Source organism: Geotrypetes seraphini, chromosome 2 (genome assembly GCF_902459505.1).
Source record: "Geotrypetes seraphini chromosome 2, aGeoSer1.1, whole genome shotgun sequence".
NCBI lineage: Eukaryota > Metazoa > Chordata > Amphibia > Gymnophiona > Dermophiidae > Geotrypetes > Geotrypetes seraphini.
The window spans coordinates 37,507,303-37,527,114 of NC_047085.1; the positions used below are offsets into that span (position 1 = coordinate 37,507,303).

The 19,812-nt window shown below is 43.3% G+C and overlaps 2 long non-coding RNA genes across 2 annotated transcripts in view; both read right to left on the bottom strand.

Annotated features, from left to right (window-relative positions):
* LOC117355526 overlaps positions 1 to 10,509 on the bottom strand; it is a 36,109-nt gene extending 25,600 nt beyond the window's left edge. The window contains exons 1-2 of the long non-coding RNA XR_004538393.1: positions 10,451 to 10,509; positions 3,190 to 4,102 (exon numbers count right to left, since the gene is read on the bottom strand). This is a non-coding gene — a long non-coding RNA (uncharacterized LOC117355526). The remainder of the gene's footprint in view (positions 1 to 3,189; positions 4,103 to 10,450) is intronic.
* An 11-nt stretch (positions 10,510 to 10,520) lies between these two features.
* The window catches only part of LOC117355527, a 48,850-nt gene continuing 39,558 nt past the window's right edge, over positions 10,521 to 19,812 (bottom strand). The window contains exon 3 of the long non-coding RNA XR_004538394.1: positions 10,521 to 10,725. This is a non-coding gene — a long non-coding RNA (uncharacterized LOC117355527). The remainder of the gene's footprint in view (positions 10,726 to 19,812) is intronic.

Here is a 19,812-nt window from a genome sequence, read left to right on the forward strand (position 1 = left end):
AAAGTCAATAAAATACCAGAACACTATTTGAGATAAACTCCAACTTCAAAGGCGGTGTCCAAAGCGTAGAGGGCAAAGTTGCTTCGAAATTGACTTTTTAAATAGGATAAGATCTTATCTGACACAGAGCCTGTGTAGCCGAGCATAATATGTACCTTCTGCTCTTATACATAGGAGACCTGATTCAAACAGAGAATTGCTGTAAAAGGTAACAACTGGTAGCTAAGAAGGACTCGGGCCTGCAAGATGGTATTAGCCGGCGGCCTACAAACCTCTCATTTAAATGGAACTATTTGTTTGCCTCTGTACTGGGTGGCAGATTATCTTCAGCATGTGAGCCTCTACACAAGATGGTTTGTGTTAGCACAGTGGTCTCAAACTCAAACTCATTGCAGGGCCACATTTTGGATTTGTAAGTACTTGGAGGGCCGCAGAAAAAAATAGTTAATGTCTTATTAAAGAAATACCAATTTTGCATGAGGTAAAATTCTTTATAGTTTATAAAGCTTTCCTTTTGGCTAAATCTTATTAATAATATTGTCATTTATAGCTAAAGAGACATATGATCAAGAAACTGTTTTATTTTACTTTTGTGATTATGATAAACATACCGAGGGCCTCAAAATAGTACTTGGTGGGCCGCATGTGGCCCCCGGGCCGCATGTTTGAGACCACTGTGTTAGCATATGGCCAGCGGTATTTGGACTGCAACAACTCGGCATGTCTGTGGGATTGTTTCATAGGGGCATTCCTTAGATAGCTTCAGCTAACCATGTTTGTAACCCCTGTGACTTTTAGCATTATTTAATGTACCTAACAGGGTGTAGCTAAGAGTGAGCCTTGTCCCTCCCCTTCCCTCGCCCCCCCCTCCTCCACTTTCACATTTGGCCTGTGCCACTGCAGTGGCTGGCTGGGCCTATGAGTACGGTTACCAGACATCGAATTTCCCCAGTCAGGTCCTCCTTTTTTAGGACATGTTCGGCGAGTCCGGATGGCTTTTCAAAACCCGGCATTTTGTCCGGGTTTTGAAAAGCTTCCTCGACATCACGTTGGGCAGGAGGGCATCCACGCATGCCGTGAGATGTTACAAGCACGCGCATGCGTGCGATGTCATTGCTTTGCATACGCGCATGCGCGGATGCCCTCCTGTCGGACGAGAACAGGCAGGGGTGGGTGGGGCATGGCTAGGGCAGGATTAGGGGTGGTGCTGGGGCATAATGGGGTAGGAATGGGTAGAACAGGGCAGGTCTAGGGGTCCAGATTTTACTAAAGTAATTCAATAAATCATATCAGGTTCATAATAACTTGGTTTTCCCTTTGATTGCTTTGTGGAACTGGGTAGGCCTGGGGGGGAGGCGGGATTAGGGTGGGAATGGGCAGAACTGGGTGTGTCTGGGGCGGGTCTAGGGGTCCGGATTTTACAATTGGAAACTCTGGGAATCCTATCCCCATACCTCTTCTAGTTGTTGCTGGCAGCCCTCCCTCTGACATATTTCCTGTTCACAGGACCAGGAAGTGATGTAAGAGACCAAGCTCAGCCAGCACAAGCAGGGCCTTGGAGATCCTGCTCACTGCTGGTAAGAACTGCAAGAGGTGCGAGGGAACGGGAATGGAGAATGTATTTTTAAGATACCTCCCCATGTGGGGGAGGCATGTCAAGTGCCTCCACCACAGACCCCACTGCTTCTTGCTATGCCACTCTTCCTAATGCTCTCTCCTTTTTGTTCAGAATGCCAGCACAGCTCATATTATCAAGCAATTTTTGATCTGAAGCCTTTGCAAAGAACATAAGAACATAAGAATTGCCATCTCCGGATCAGACCCATGGTCCATCGAGTCCGGCGATCCGCACACGCGGAGGCCCAGTCAGGTATACTGTTACTGTTCTTATTTGTTTTGGTATAATTACACCAATTATCAAATTTATTTATTTTTTTTATGTTCCTGGGTAGTTAGTGCTCTTTCTTAATTGCCTATGCCACATAAGTATAGAAAATGGCTACCATTCCATTCAAACTTTGCATTTGTGATTAGGACATTGATATTTTGAAATTTACCTTTTTTGCAAAATATTCCAGATTGATTCCAAGCTGAGTAAACTCGGGGGCCCTTTTACTAAGGCTCAAACATCCAATAAATGCACTTTGCTATGTATGTGACCAAGTAATCAAAACAAGAGGGACAAAGTACTCCATAGATAGGGTTCCTAGTGTCTGGGGGAACTCAGCCATGTCCTTTTTAGAGAACTATCTGGGTTTTGGAAGACCCCAAGCTCGGGGCCATGTCTGGAGGGCCTCTGCAGATGGCAACGTGATATCACACAATTTTGCACATGTGCGTGACATTATCATGTCAACATCCGTGCATGATCAGAGGTCTTCCAGACACAGCCCTTAGCTCAGAGAAGGCGACATGAGGTTTGTGTGGGAGCTGGGCTGGGGGCAGAGAGGGACTGGGTTGGGGGTGAAACAGGGCGGGGCTATGATGGAATGGGGGAGGGCCAGATGTCATTTTTTAAAAGAGGAAATCTGGTAACCCTATCCATAGAAGCCTCTGCTAAGATATGCAATGCCTAAAAGGCATATTTCAGAATGCCTATTGGGGAGCAAGACAAACCTTGGGCACCTCACTTCACATGCGAGCACTGCCGAAAAAACTCTGGAAAGTAAGAATTTTGTTTCTCAGTAGGATGGCGGAATTCTCTGCCATAAAATTCCTTAGAATGTTACATTTTAAAAAAATATTTAAATATTTAAATTTTCAAAGTTATTTGAAATTATATCATAAATGAAATATTTTGCGAGAATCCTATACATATTAGTCATAGGTGAAATAAATTTATTGTTTTCATTGCCACAATTTCATTTTGTTCTTCTACAGGATGGTACAGAGGGGAAAAGCGAGCCAACTGCTACTTCTGCATGGTGGATCTTTCAAAACTTTGAACTGGCAAACATGCATCTGCAATCACATATCTGGACCCATCGCTCCAGTACCACATTGCCCTGAGCTCCCCATACCCACTCCCCCAGAGAGAAAGCATCTGTCTTCAGAAGAGAGCAGCATGTCAGAGAGTGAGAGAGACGTTATAGATTCAGTTTACAATATCAGTGGTGCAGTTGATGAGAGAAACCCATACTATCCAAATCAAAAAGACCTCAATGACTTGGTCAGAGATCTTGGTCTTACCGAGTCCAGTGCCAAGCCGTTGACATCTAGACTCAAGCAGTTGGATGAAAGTGTGCAAGTTACAGATCAGAGGAAGCATCACCAAGCTTTTTCTACCTTCTTCACCCATCAAGACGGGCTCTGCTTCTGCCACAATATGACCAGGCTGTTTGAGGCTATTGGAATCACCTGTAATCCAAAAGAATGGTGTCTCTTCATTGACAGTTCATGAAAGCCAAGCTGCTACAAAACGGAAACAAGTACCAGTCTTTTCTACTGGCTCACTCAGTGCACCTCAAAGTATGATGAATATAGCTGGGAGGTCATCAGAGATGTCAAAATGGTGGCATTCCTAAAGGGCCTCCAAGGCAGTTTTACCAAGTTTCCCTGCTATCTCGACAGCAGGGACATAAAGATGCACTACCAAAGATAGGACTGGCCACAACAGACTGAGTTTTCTGTGGGAAGAAACAATGTCAAATGGGAACCACTAATGGACCCCTGGAAGGCGCTCATGCCACCACTGCACATCAAATTGGGCTTAATGAAACAATTTGTCAGCGCTCTAGATAAGGAATCGGCAGCCTTCAAGACATCTTCCCTAACCTGTCTGAGGCAAAGTTCAAAGCTGATGTCTTCGTCGGACCACAAATAAAGAAGATCCTGGCGTGCAAGGAATTTCCCGAGAAGCTAACTAGGAAGTTGAAAGCAGCTGTATCGCAGTGGTTCAGGGCTTCCAGGGCAATCGCAAGGCCAAAAACTACGTGGAATTGGTTGAGAATCTGCTGAAGAATTACAGTAAAATGAGCTGTAGGATATCTCTAAAAGCTCATGTCATTGATGCTCATCTTCAGACATTCAAGCGGAACATGGGAGCATACTCAGAGGAGCAAGGTGAGCACTTCTACCAGGACATACTGGATTTCGAATGCCTCTACAAGTACAATGAAATAAGAACATGATGGGAGACCACACCTGAGGGCTGATTCATTAAAGTGACTTACAATATAATTGCAAATCTCAAAAAACTACTCACTTCTAAATCTATGGTCATTTTTGTATAACTTCAATATAAATACATGTTAATTATGATTCAAATGTTGCTTTTTATGACTTTATAAGAATGAAAATATGTAAACTCAGCGTTTTCATGTTTTAACTATGAACATTTGCCAAATTTGAATATCCTGGTCGCAAAAGCAAAGTTTTATGAAAATAAGACATTTTCTAAACTTTTTAGGCATGAGAAATTAGGAAATTATACTTACTGTTTACGAACAAAAATTGTGTTACATAGTGTTCTCTTTCTTCACCCAAGAGTTTTCTCCTGCTCCTTTGAATTTCCAGCTAAGTAAGAACTGTGGCTGGGATCTGGTACCATAAGGCTCATTCACAACTACCCAGGGAATCTCCTTCCACCATCCCCAGTTTCATATCCTCTCCCAACTAACGTTTAGCCATGTCATTGCAGGGAAAGACCTCAGCCAGGGGCCATGTACCACACTCCTTCCAGAAACCTGCAAATGCGGAGCCCTAAATCTCAGTGCTTCTCCACTCCCGTCACTATGGGCTATGAATGCTTCCATCACAGGTTCACTAACCACAATCAGCATGGGGAGGGGATAAAAAGTCTCATTGTATAGCAGTTCATAGCGCTTCTACTGAACCACCAAGCCAGCATAGGTGTTATTAAAAATTATTATTAATTGGATGGAACTTAACTGATAATGCACATCCCTCCCTGGCTTAGAGAAATATGTATTATAAAGAACTATTAATTTGGGGAAAGTTAGCTCGCTTAATTAATAATTAAATATATATATATATATTCAAGGACCAAGACCCAGAACATTTATAAGCAAACTGAAAGTTTATTTAAAAGTTTTAAAAACCAAGCAGGTAGGCCGTTACAGATGGGACCTTTTGAGCAAAGACAATAAGAGTGCACAAGACAAATGTTGCAAAGGAGAAGGAATAATTTATCTGGATTCAAAAAGTTACTTATAGTGTGAAAAGTCCTTAAAAAGGAGCAGAGGCCGCATGGCCTAGTAAAGCAGCATGGTGATCCAGGGAGAAGAATTGTAGCTTTATTCAGGCTGGTTCCAGAGGGAGAGTGAGCATCTTACCCTCCTGAGAAAGGATTTTGCTTCATATTTATAGGGTTGAGACCTGTTCTAAAAATAGAATCCATTCTCTGTTCCTAGGTGGATGATGATTGAATTACAATGGCTTAACATGTTGTCCCAATACAGAGTATTGTTACTGTCCTTGCTGGATAAGGTGTGAATCTATGTTTGAGTGGGTTAAAATGGAGGATAGGCAGATGAGGTCATCTGATCGAATGAGCTTCTATTGTTAGTTCAGATATGAATTTGGTATGAAGAGCTTCTGTTTGATCTACATCCTGTTAAAGGTCTATTTAACTCTAGTATCCACTCTGGCCATGTCTTTTGTCTTATCTGAATAGGTGTACTTAACACTTTCTGAAGGTGATGGCTCAGTCCTTTCTTTTGTAATAGGTGCATTTAACACAAAAATGAGCTTCTGTTGTTCAGACTGGGGTAGTTCAGAGATGAATCTGGTCTTCTGGCCTACATCCTGTTATCCGCCCTGGCCAGGTACTTAACACTTTCTGAAGGCAGATGGGCCTAGATTCACTAACCCACCAATCCGTGTACGATCCGTTTCCGTTTGCATGCAGGCCAACGAATTCACTAAAGGCCTTCATGCAAATGGGGACAATCGTTAACATGCCCCATACCCACGGCCAGGATCACTAGAGAGCGATCCCCGCTCGTGCTCACACCCTGACAGTAGTGACAGCAGAAGCAGCCTCCTGTCTCTGCTGTCAGGGCTCTGCCCCGATCTCTCTTGCCTTCTTGCCAGACTCTCCTGCTCTCTGCCGCCATTCCCTGCAGGGGAAGCCTGTGGTTTTAAAGCAGGCCTGCACTGCAAGTAATGGAGGCAGAGAGCAGGAGAGTCCGGCGAGCAGGCAAGAGAGATCGGGGCAGAGCAGGGAAGGCAGGAGAGCCTACACTAGCCCCACCTACCGGCTCGTCACACCGGTCCTGCCCGATCCCCCCCAGGCCCTGATCTCTCCTGCCTGCCCTGCTCTGCCCCGATCTCTCTTGCCTGCTCACCGGACTCTCCTGCTCTCTGCCGCCATTCCCTGAAGTGCAAACCTGTGGTTTTAAAGCTCCACCCACCAGCCCGACACACTGGCCCTGCCCAACACCCCCCCCCACTGCCTCACCCACGAACAGCCCACCGGCCCACCACCTCACCCATGACCGGCCCACCCCACGACCAGCCTACCCCAGGTAGGCCCATGTGGTCGGGCCTGGCCCACCCACCCCGCGTACCTTTAAAATAGTTGGGAGCAGGAGGGGTGCTCGGTCCCTCCTGCTCCTTGGGACAGGGCTCCCTCCATCTTCGGGAGCAGGAGGGGTGCCCGCACCCTCCTGCTCGTAGGCCAATCTTCAGGAGCAGGAGGAAAGTCCTCTGGCACTGATTGGCTGAGGCACAGATTGACTGAGGCACCTCAGGCTCCTCCCAGGCTCCTCCCAGGGAGGAGCCCGAGGCGCCTCAGCCAATCAGTGCCTTAGGCCCCTCCCCGTGCATCAGATGATGGGAGGGTCGGGATCGGATAGCTACAGGCATTAGTGAATGCGGTTGGAGGGAAATTTGGTCGCAAAGGGCTCGCAAATCGATCGGTACACGATTGGTTTGCTTAGTGAATCTTGGCCATGGTTCAGTCCTTTCTGTTGTGCTCTACTGAATGGGCATTTAACACCTTTCTGAATAGATGGCTCAAAGACCACATCAGAAATTCACTTTTAAATCCATTAAATTAATATACTTTAACTCCAAGCAGAATTGTAAAACCATATCATTTTTACTTTAAGTCCCTCAGAATAAATTATCTATTGGGTCAGGCAATAATTCAAATTCAAAATTCATAACTTCAGTAACATTAACTATATCAGGCTACATATTTTAACTCCAAGCAGAATTATAAAATCATTTCATGCTACATAGGTATCAGTTTATTTTAAAGCGGGCCATATGCCACAAATTGTAGTAGTGTTTGCTTAAATGATCTGCAAATACTGTACAGGAAAACTGATTACCCTTGGGACAGAAGACATATCTAATCCTGTATTCTGCTACTGAATTCTGGGCACCACTCCCTTGTTCACTATAATACGTTTAAGTTGCTACCAGCAAAGTGCTCATTGTAAACAAAACTGTCAGCTCTAATTGGGCCAGTATAAATCAATGTGCAACCTGCTTTGTTATTTTTGCTCTACATTTATTTATTCATTTCTAAGATTTGTAATCCGCACAATATTACATGCATAGGCTAGGTTTTACTAAACAGCGGTATAGGTTTCTACCACGGACCTGTGACTTAAATACTCCGATGCTCATAGAATGAATTCCTTGCCGGCCCGTGGTAGAAACCTCTATCGCTATTTAGTAAAAGGAGGCCATAATCTATATATATAAAATCGGAGGTATGTATGTGTGTATGTGTGTGTGTATGTGTGTATGTGCCGCGATCACGCAAAAACGGCTTGACCGATTTGAACGAAACTTGGTATGCAGATCCCTCACTACCTGGGATGATATGTTCTGGGGGTCTCGCGGCCCACCTGCACACGTGGGCGGAGCTACAAACAGAAAATCAGATTTCACCCATTCATGTCAATGGAAAAAATGTAAAAAGCTGCCAACGCAAAAACGGCTTGCCCGATTTGAACGAAACTTGGTATGCAGATCCCTCACTACCTGGGGTGATATGTTCTGGGGGTCTCGCGGCCCACTTGCACACGTGGGCGGAGCTACAAACAGAAAATCAGATTTCACCCATTCATGTCAATGGAAAAAATGTAAAAAGCTGCCAACGCAAAAACGGCTTGCCCGATTTGAACGAAACTTGCTATGCTGATCCCTCACTACCTGGGGTGATATGTTCTGTGGGTCTCACGGCCCACTTGCACACGTGGGCGGAGCTACAAACAGAAAATCATATTTCACCCATTCAAGTCAATGGAAAAAATGGAAAAAGCTGTGGGACCGATTTGAACGCAAATTGGTATGCAGATCCCTCACTACCTGGGGTGATATGTTCTGGGGGTCTCGCGGCCCACCTGCACACGTGGGCGGAGCTACAAACAGAAAATCAGATTTCACCCATTCACGTCAATGGAAAAAATGTAAAAAGCTGTGGGACCGATTTGAACGAAACTTGGTATGCAGATCCCTCACTACCTGGGGTGATATGTTCTGGGGGGTCTCGCTGCCCACCTGCACACGTGGGCAGAGCTACAAACAGAAAATCTGATTTCACCCATTCAAGTCAATGGGAAAAATGTAAAAAGCTGTGGGACCGATTTGAACGAAACTTGATATGCAGATCCCTCACTACCTGGGGTGATATGTTCTGGGGGTCTCGCGGCCCACCTGCACACGTGGGCGGAGCTACAAACAGAAAATCAGATTTCACCCATTCAAGTCAATGGAAAAAATGTAAAAAGCTGTGGGACCGATTTGAACAAAACTTGGTATGCAGATCCCTCACTACCTGGGGTGATATGTTCTGGGGGTCTCGCGGCCCACCTGCACACATGGGCGGAGCTACAAACAGAAAATCTGATTTCACCCATTCAAGTCAATGGGAAAAATGTAAAAAGCTGTGGGACCGATTTGAACGAAACTTGATATGCAGATCTCTCACTACCTAGGGTGATATGTTCTGGGGGTCTCGCTTCCCACCTGCACACGTGGGCGGAGCTACAAACAGAAAATCAGATTTCACCCATTCATGTCAATGGAAAAAATGTAAAGAGCTGCCATTCTCACAGTAATTCAAAAAGGGCTTGACCGATTTGACCGAAACTTGGTATACAGATCCCTCACTACTTGGGGTGATATGTTCTGGGGGTCTCTCGGCCCACCTGCACACGTGGGCGGAGCTACAAACAGAAAATCAGATTTCACCTATTCATGTCAATGGAAAAAATGTAAAAAGCTGTGGGATCTCCAGTTATTTTACTTAGCAACCTTGACCCACCAAAACTTTGCAATGGCACAAGGCTTTGTGTAAAGAGGTTACTGTCCAATGTAATTGAAGCGACTATCTTAACCGGAAAGGGACAAGGTGAAACCGTATTTATCCCGCGGATACCACTTATTCCAACAGATCTTCCTTTTCAGTTTAAGAGATTGCAAATTCCAGTGAGACTTGCATTCTCTATCACAATCAACAAATCACAAGGACAGACTATTACATACTGTGGAGTGGATTTAAGATCCCCCTGTTTTTCCCATGGACAACTCTATGTTGCTTGCTCAAGGGTGGGTTCACCCAACAATGTATATGTTCTTGCTCCTGGAGGTGAAACTAAAAATGTTGTTTATAATGAAGTTTTGTGTTAGTAATATTTCACATTATTATTTGAATATTGTACTTTTTATAAAGCTGTAAAAAAATAATTTATTTCACCACTATAAAGTATCTTTTTTTGAATCCATTTACAGTGTTATTGCTATAATTAAATACCCGTGCAACTCCGGGGCATCAGCTAGTCAATATATAAAATCATAAACTACAAATGTACCATTTCCATTTCTAGACTGCAAATACCTTTCAGTTCATTGCAGTGTGAGACTTACAAAATTGCAGAAAACAATTTGCAGTTAAAATAGCGAGAATTTTTAGTTATAAAAATAAAAAGTACCGGATTTTCAATTACCAATAAATTTGGCGAACAATGATGATTTCAATAATTTTCTAAATTGCATCTATGAAGATTTATGTATTTAAAAAATTTATAGATCGCATGATAACTATGCGGTTTGCAAAATTACATGCATATATATTTAAGAAATTCAACAAGATAAACACAAGAAGACATTAACTAACGGTATCATTATTAAAATCTTCTTTAAATTCATCCTGCAAGATGGAAACCCAAGACTCCATAAAATCATTTACAGGACAGGAAGGAATTAACAGAGAAGAGCATTAGCACAGGAAGGCATCGACAAATATAGTGGTACCTCGGTTTACAAGTGCACCGGTTTGTGAGTGTTTTGCAAGACAAGCAAAACATTCGCAAAATTGGTGCCTCGGAAACTGAGCTTCTTGCCTCGATGTACGAGCGCCTCCCCCCGCGATCCGGCACTCTCCCCCCCCACGATCCGGCACCACCCCCTCCCCCCCCCCGCCGCGATCTGGCATCCCCCACACACCCATCCACCCAAACACATCGCTTACCCTCCATCTGGCACCCGGCACCGGCACCAACGCACAGGACATGCCGGTGCCCGAAGATCTGCCTTCCTTTTTGCTGGGCCTTGAGCATCTGCGCTCTCTCCACTGTAATTGCATTTTCAACATTTTCTTAAAGTTCAATCTCCCATCACAGAATCGCAGAATACCAGGCAGCGCATTCCAGAGCTTGGTGCCAGTCACAAACAGCATTGTTGCCCCAATCTTAACATGAGATATGATAACGATGACTTATGAAATTCAATGTCCCAACTAGCGGCCTGAAAAGAGATGTAAAAACTTTGATGTAAAAACTTCTTATAAATACATCTTCTTACCGATGGAAAAGTGAAAATAGAAGTAATCCGTAAAGGGCGATTTGAATAAAAAAAAACTAAATTGGGCCATTAAGGGCTTCTTTTACGAAGCCGCATTAGCGGCTTTAGCGCACGCAACTTTTAATCACACGTTAACCCCCGCGCTAGCCGAAAAACTACCACCTGCTCATGAGGAGGCGGTAGCGGCTAGCGCATCCAGCAGTTTAGCGCGTGCTATTACGCGCATTAAACCGCTAACGCGGCTTCATTAAAGGAGCCCTAAGTATCCCGGAATTTGTCCCTGAAGAGTTTTATAACATAAAGTTCCAAATTTAAACATTAACCTTGCCTCAAAAGGAAGTCAGTGAAGGTCTCCATAATACTGAGATACATGGTCAGATTTCTTCAGGTTGAAGATCAGGCAAACAGCAAAGGGCCAGATTCTATAACTGGCACCAAAAATTCAACGCCAATAAAATTCAGTGTGTTAAATTCAGCACCAACTTTGGTCACAAATGACATGGGGGACAAAGTTTGCCCCTGTCGCCGCAGGGTCTGCCTCCATCTCTGCCCTGTCTCCGGGAGCTCTGTCCCTGTCCCTGAAAACTCTGACCTCATTTGCACATGCCTCGAACACTTATGATTTTAAAGTGTTTGAGGCTTGTGCAGATGAGGACAGAGCTTAGGCATTGGTGGAATGAGGCATTATGACATCACAATCTGAGCTCTAGAATGTTGCTACTTATGACTGTAAAGTGTTTGAGGCTTGTGCAGATGAGGGCAGAGCTTAGGCATTGGTGGAATGAGGCATTATGACATCACAATCTGAGCTCTAGAATGTTGCTATTAATGATTTTAAAGTGTTTGAGGCTTGTGTAGATGAAGACAGAGGACTCCTTTTACTACGGTGTGTTAGTGTTTTTAGCACACACAGAAAATTACCGCGCGCTACACGGAAAAACTAACGCCAGCTCAATGCTGGCGTTAAAGTCTAGTGCGCGCGGCAATGTAGCGTGCTATTCCATGCGTTAAAGCCCTAACGCGGCTTAGTAAAAGGAGCCCAGAGCTTGTGGTGTTGGGGGACGACAACAGGGACAGACCCCAAGGTAATGGGGACAAACTTTGTCCTTGTATCATTCTTTGGAGGACTTATTTATTTAAAATTATTTATAATCCGCTTATCCACAAATCTAAGCGAGGAACAAAAATCACATACAAAATCACACTTTAATGATACAGGCAAGTAAAAAAACAGCAAAGGAGAAACAGGATAAAAAAAGAACTGCCCCAACTCAAACTGTCACAAGGCTCACGCCAAAAAAGAGCTTAAACACAGTTTTCACCCCCTTTCTAAAATACCAGAGCATGTCAGGTTGGCGCCAAAACAGAGGTAAAGCATTCCACAGCGCCAGGCCCTGCAATGAAAGCATAAACTTACGATTCTCCGTAAGCCTCACAACCGCTAATGACAGAACTTCTAAACTCGAACTATCTGAAGACCGTAGCTCACGCGAAGGGACAATGCCACTGCAGAAGAGAGCGGACACTTGACGGACAATCGGTGTTTCTCAACTCGGTCCTGGAGTACCCCACCCTTGTCAATCAGATTTTCAGGATATCCACAATGAATATGCATGAAAGAAATTTGCATACATTGCCTCCATTATATGCAAATTTCTTTCATGCATATTCATTGTGGATATCTTAAAAACCTGACTGGCAAGGGGGGGGGGGGTACTGCAGGACCGAGTTGAGGAACACTGCCTTAAACAACGCACCATGCCAGCTTATGCCAGCTGAAACCTGGTTTAGAAGCTAGTATGCCAATTGGGTGCGGGTCCCCGCTGTTCTGTAACGCTGCACACATCTCTTTTGAATACCCCTGACTCACAGCATAAAATCTGTTTTACTGTTTTGGGATCTTGCCAGGTACTTGTGACCTGGGTTGGCCGCTGTTGGAAACAGGATACTGGGTTGATAGACCTACGGGGCTTACTATCTCCAATAATTACATCATTAGAGCCCGTTAACTGCGGGGGAAAATGTCAAACAGATGACATGGACTCCAACAGTGAATTGCTAGATCTAGAATCTCATAAAGAACAGTACATCTTTGCTCTATTACTAGCATACATCTTCATAAATTATATTTAGCTGTATATACACGGCTTTAACCACACAGGTGCACAAGTGCCAAGTCAGCCAACCGAGATCTAAGATCATGTGTATACCACTGTTTGCATTTCCAGTGGACTGTAAGTGTTTGCTGAGTTTTATATTATTGTCGAAAGTACATACATTCAACAGACATGTGATGTTTATTCGTGAGTGTGAGTCACAATCTTACAGCCCCAAGAGTAAAAATAAAAACCTCACTGTATTTAAAAAAAAAAAAAAACCCACCAAAACACCAGCTCTCCTTGTTTGCAACAACAAAACACCAGTATACTTGTTTGCATATCCATCAATAAAATCCTGTCATTACAAAAGGTTCCTCGACAAAACCTTTTCCTTTCAGGCGGCCACACTGAATACATGGCTTGCCAAAATTGCGATGGAAGCTTCCTCCTATCTTGATTTTAGAAAACCGATAAAAACTCAATTATTCAATAGACTGGCAACCTAATGGATCTTATTATTTGCTTATAATTTTTATCTCTTTTTAAATTGTTTGTATCTTCCCACTGCGTGGGCGGGTCAGCTCTTCCCAATTTTGGAGTATAGATCAAGGTTCACAATTGAGCTCTAAGGGACATCATCCATGTGGTAGTTGCAGTGTGTGTTCTCACGCTATGGAAGTTCAGGAGATTAAGCACCCCGTCTACAAAAAATCTACACCCTTAGACAACAGACGAATTGTAACTCAGAGGGAGTTGTCTACATGATCATCTGTCCCTGTCAATTTTTTATATAGGTTGTACTATCAACGGAGAAAGTCCAACCTACTGGAACAACCAACTAAATTAATCCTCCTCAACCAGACACAGAAGAACCCGCTCACTATTCTCCCACCCAACATCCAAAAATGTCAAACGAAAAAAACTTTATGACAACCTAATAGCCTCCAAAGCAGCTAAACTGGACAGACAAATCACCACTCTGTTATCTTCAACTACAAACTACAAAACCTTCAAGAGAGATACCAAAACCATACTCTTCAAAAAATACATAAAACCTATCCAGCACGACCAATCCCAACCCAACATCCAACACTCTCTATACCCTTAATACTCTCTAATATTCTTATACTTACCAAACGTTATTTAAAACCCCATAATTCACCCTATTCCTATCTTCTAAAGACTTCTACTTCCTGTTGGTAACTCTTTTACCCGACATTTTTATTACCTTAAAAATTTTAAGTCATCGCTTATTTTATTCCTTCAAATTTTGAATGTAATTCTTGTTTTGTTTTAGTTTGGATGTAATCCGCCTTGAACCGCAAGGTAATGGCGGAATAAAAATCACTAATTTAATGTAATGCACTATAAGATCTATCAGGGTACGGGTTATTGAACATCTAAGTAAAATTCAAATGGGAGATATGGGAGCTCCCCTTTCTCAACATTGGCATACTCAGTCACATACTTTAGATGATCTCAAATATTTGGTTTGGAAGCATCACTGAAGCCATCTGCACAGTGCGCAGCGGCCTCGAAAAAAGCCAACAGGATGCTGGGCATCATAAAGAGGGGCATAACAACCAGGAAGTCATCATGCCATTGTATCGATCGATGGTGCGTCCTCATCTGGAATACTGCGTTCAGTATTGGTCGCCGTACCTCAAGAAAGACATGGCGGTACTTGAGAGAGTCCAAAGGAGAGCAACGAAACTGGTAAGAGGGCTGGAACACTGCCCATACACCGAGAGGTTGGACAGGCTGGGGCTCTTCTCTCTGGAAAAAAGGAGGCTCAGGGGTGATATGATAGAGACCTTCAAGATCATGAGGGGCATGGAGAGGGTGGACAGGGACAGATTCTTCAGGCTGAAGGGGATAACAGGTACGAGGGGGCATTCGGAGAAACTGAAGGGAGATAGGTTCAAAACAAATGCAAGGAAGTCTTTCTTCACCCAAAGGGTCGTTGACACTTGGAATGCGCTACCGGAGGAAGTGATCGGGCAGAGTACGGTACAGGGATTCAAACAGAGACTGGACAGATTCCTGGGGGATAAAGGGATCGTGGGATACTGAGAAAGTAAAGTGGGATACTGGGATACTGAGAAAGTATAGAAACCCAACCAGGTCGAGCATGTGCAAGACCGGAGGGCTAGGACTTCGATGGGAAGATAGGACTCATCAGGAAACCAGGATGGCATGGGAGCCCCTTCTGGTGATTTAGACAGGTCAGGACCTGTTTGGGCCGCCGCGGGAGCGGACTGCTGGGCGTGATGGACCTATGGTCTGACCCGGCGGAGGCACTGCTTATGTTCTTATGTTCTTATGATGCACCACATTAGTAGTATTGTTAAAACCACCTTCTATAGGTTGCGGAAAATTCGATCCATTTCTAAATTCCTCTGTCCCAAAGCACTTAATATTCTTATTCACTCTCTGGTGATGTCTAAAATCGATTATTGTAACTCATTATTTACAGGAATTGCGTCACAAGAAATTAAACGATTACAAATTATTCAAAATGCCTCTATTAAATTAATAACAAAATCTAAAAAATTTGATCATGTGACACCACTCCTTAAAAAGGCTCATTGGCTTCCAGTCATACATAGAATTACACACAAATTATGTACAATTATTTTTAAAACATTAGAAAATAAGACTCCAGCATTTTTATTCAGATTACTTATCCCATATTCAGTTAAAAGAACTTTAAGATCTAGTGAACGGAACCTTTTGTCAATTCCTTCGTTGAAGGTTATTAGCACAAGAAGACAATTTATCTTCTCATGTACAGCTCCCCAGATCTGGAATGCGCTTCCCATGTTTTTACGGGAGGAGAAGGTGTTTGGGAAATTTAAAAGCGAATTAAAAACCTTTTTGTTTAAAGATGCATTTGCAAATTAATTAAATTTTTTTATAAAGTGTTATTTTAGTGAATTATTTTGCTTTCTCTTGTTTTTTTTCAATTTCCTTTTGTATTTTCCCTGTATGTTCCTTCTTTACTATAAAAAAATGTATTTCATCCCCTCTTACCTTTTGTTTACGTTATAATTAATTAATTGTATGTAATGTTTTTGTTTCCTTATATGTATATTTTATTGTACATCGCTTAGAAATCCGATTAAGCGATTGAACAAGCCAATTAATAAACTTAAAACTTGAAAACTTGAAGAGAGGGGGGAATATGGCAGTCTTTCTGTGGAAAAAAGAACAATCAATCATGGATATATCACTGGGAAACGGTTGTTCCTACAGGGTTAAATCGGGAGGTGGAATGGTGGGCGTTTCTTCATAAATGAGTGACAGTTCAGCCAAATGATAAATTGGGATTGTTGTTTCCAAAGGTTGTTTCCAAAGATTTACAATAGTTCATGAATTATCAATCATTCTCAATGTGTGAACTTCAACTTAGCTCAAAGATGAGTCAAATCCAGAATAAGAAAGTGTCTTGCTGAAGCGGGGGTCTGACGCGTTTCGCCAAGACGGCTTCTTCAGAGAACCGGATATTAGAGAAGTCAGGAGAGTTTGAAGGTATCCACCAGCAGCGTTTGTTTTGAAAGTTATCATTCTTTCATATAGTAAAATGGAATTTTTTCATCTTCTTGTTTTGAAAGAATGATGCTCTTCTCATTGAATGTTAACCAGTTTAAGTAGGTTCTCTGAAGAAGCCGTCTTGGCGAAACGTGTCAGACTCCCCGCTTCAGCAAGACACTTTCTTATTCTGGATTTGACTCATCTTTGAGCTAAGTTGAAGTTTACACATTGAGAATGATTGATAATTCACGAACTATTGTAAATTTTTGGAAACAACCTTTACAACATATGAAATAATTTTATACAAACTCGAGATGGAGCAATGATAGACACGTTGAAACAACATTGTAGAGTTTATCCCTGTTTGTGATTCTTAACACCATCTTACAGTTCTGAGCTCCTCGAGCAAGTTTATAAAGTGCTTTCATGATTGTAGTGTTCTTTTTTTGTGCTAAGTGCTCACTTCGGGACACTAGTGTTTACTATATTATTACCCAGTAGTGGTTTAAAGGGGTGCACATGTGGAGGGCCAGGGTTGCGATTGACATTCCCTGAGGTGAGCAGGAGTAGGAGAGTGCATTGCATAAAAAAAGAATAGTGACTTCAATGTCAAAGATGCTCCCTTCTTTCCCTGGTTCAATAATAGACTGAAAGCCCACCGTTTTGAGATTGCCTTCAACACATAACCCTAGCCAGCAGATTAACCATCCCATGCTAACTGTAACCCCTACCCTAGCATCATGTTTGCCTAGGGTTACTTGACATCCAGATTTAGCTGGACATGTCCTCTAAGGGCTGTCTCCTTTCTGACTACCGTATTTTTCGCTCCATAAGACGCACTTTTTTTCCACCCAAAAGTGGGTGGAAATATCGATGCGTCTTATGCAGCGATGATACTTTGTTTTTAACACCCCACCCCGTTGTACCTTTCTAAAGGCCCGCGCCAAATACGGCTCTTCCTAGTATCTGTGAGCGCTCAGCTGCCTTCTTGGCTCTGGATTTCCCCCTTTAAAGCAAATTAGGCTCGCAACAGGCAGGAGGGGTGGCTTACCTTCAAGCTGCTTCCCGCACCTAGCGAGAGAGGTGTCTTCCACGCTGTGGCCACCGCTGAGCTAATTACAGCAGCCTGCAGAGTGAACCTAGCAGGCTGCCATTGGCCTCTGAAGCATGTTGCCTCTGCCGCGGTCCTGCCCCTGATGTCAGAGAAGGGGCGGGACCGCGGTAGAGGAAATGTGATTCGGAGGCCAACGGCAGCCTGCTAGGTTCACTCTGCAGGCTGTCATAATTAGCTCAGCAGTGGTCACAGCGTCGGTAAACAACCTCTCAATGGAAAAGGAGAACTGTGTCTCCCCCGATCTCCTGCCCCAGGTAGCGAGCAAGAAGAGCAACTGCTGGGGAGGCGATGAGAGCTTGCCAACTCCGGAGCATGCATTCGGACCCGGACAGAAGCTGATTCCCTGCACTGTGAGGGCTTCTACCAACCATCCCAGCTCAAAGCAGCACCGTCTGGAGCCTCAACGACCTTGCAGTAAATAGTGAAGGTAAGGCCCCACCCATCGTGAGGGCCCCGGCAGGATGATGGATCTGGACACTGGGGGGGGGAGGGGGAAAGGGACACAAAGGGACCTTGAGGAGGGGCAGGAAACAGAGTTGAAGATAGGGCAGATGCTGGACTAGGGGTTAGAGAGGGGAGGACTCAAAATGTTAGCAGAAGGAAGATAGAGAGAGGGAGAAACCTGAAACAAAGGGGAGGCAGAAGAGAGGGGGGCAGATGTTGGACTTGGGAGTGTATAGAGCAGTGGTCTCAAACTAGCGGCCCAGGGGCCACATGCGGCCCGCCAGGTACTTTTTTGAGACCCTCGGTACATTTATCATAATCACAAAAGTATAATAAAACAGTTTCTTGATCATATGTCTCTTTAGCTATAAATTACAATATTATTATTAAGACTTAGCCAAAAGGAAAGTGCTATAAAAACTATAAAAAGTTTTACCTCATGCAAAATTGTCATTTCTTTATTTCTTTAATAAGACATTAACTATTTTTTCTGAGGCCCTCCAAGTACCAACAGATCCAAAATGTGGCCCTGCAAAGGGTTAGGGTTTGAGTTTGAGACCACTGGTATAGAGGGAAGAGAGAGAGAGACTGCAGAGAGGTGGAAATATTCTGTACCAGGGAGGGAGGAAGGAAGGAGAGAGAAGCAGAGAAAGACCTGGAAGAAAGCAGAACAAATGTTGGACATGGGGGGGTGGGAGGTTGGCAAACAGAAGAAAGACAGAGAGAGATAAAGACCTGGACCCAAAGGGGATAGGCTGGATTGTGAAAGAAATGTTGGATGCACAGTCAGAAGGAAATCCAACCAGAAACTAATTAAATCACCAGACAACAAAGGTAGGAAAAATTATTTTATTTTCAATTTAGTGATCGAAATGTGTCAGTTTTGAGAATTTATATCTGCTGTGTGTATATGAATGATGAAAGGAAAAAATTGCATTACAATTAGTAGGGGAAGGGGGACAGGGTGCAGAGCCTGGCAGGGAGTGAGGGGGACTGGGTGCAGAGCCTGGTATATGTTAGTACACAATTTGGTTTAGAATGGGGTTTTTTCTTGTTTTCCTACTCTAAATCTAGGGTGCATCTTATGGTCAGGTGCATCTTATGGAGTGAAAAATACGGTATATACAGTGCTGTGTATGTCTGTTAGCACTCTAGACATAATTAATAGTAGTAGTAGATTAATTCATTTTGCCTTGGCAGAGTCCCTGATATTCATTATATAACTATAAACTTATCCAGTTAGTAGGTGCTGCTAACCAGAAAAGTGTTGGTTAGCAGAATATTCAGTGGTATTAACCAGACAGTGCTGCTAAATATTCCCTCTGATCACACTGGCACTATCCAGATTGACAATGCCATGGTCAATCTTACAAATGTATTGATTTTATTTATTTATTTAAAAAATTTCTTTACTGCCTACTAACTAGGTGGATTGCAATAAAACAAAGAATATTTTGCATAATCTTCACAACACAACAAACTGCAACAAGTAGCCCTACTTCATCATTTCCTCTTCTAAAATTTCACAAAGACATTTCAATCAAAAAGGAATGTTTCACAATATTTCTCTCTAAAAAAATTAAAAAGGTCGTACAAATAAGCATGTTTTCAATTCCCTTTTAGAAGATTTTAACTCCCTAAATAATCTCACATGACCTGGCAACTGGTTCCACAAATAAGGAGTGATTGTCCTTATTTGGAAAATTTGCCCACTATTTCTAGGGGTCAGAGCTCCGCCCCCCAAACATGACCCTAGCACTAAAAAATAAAAGTACTTTTTAGCACATGGTTGGCCCGCACTGAGCCTGAAATTAGTACATGGCACCCGAGGGTGCCCCA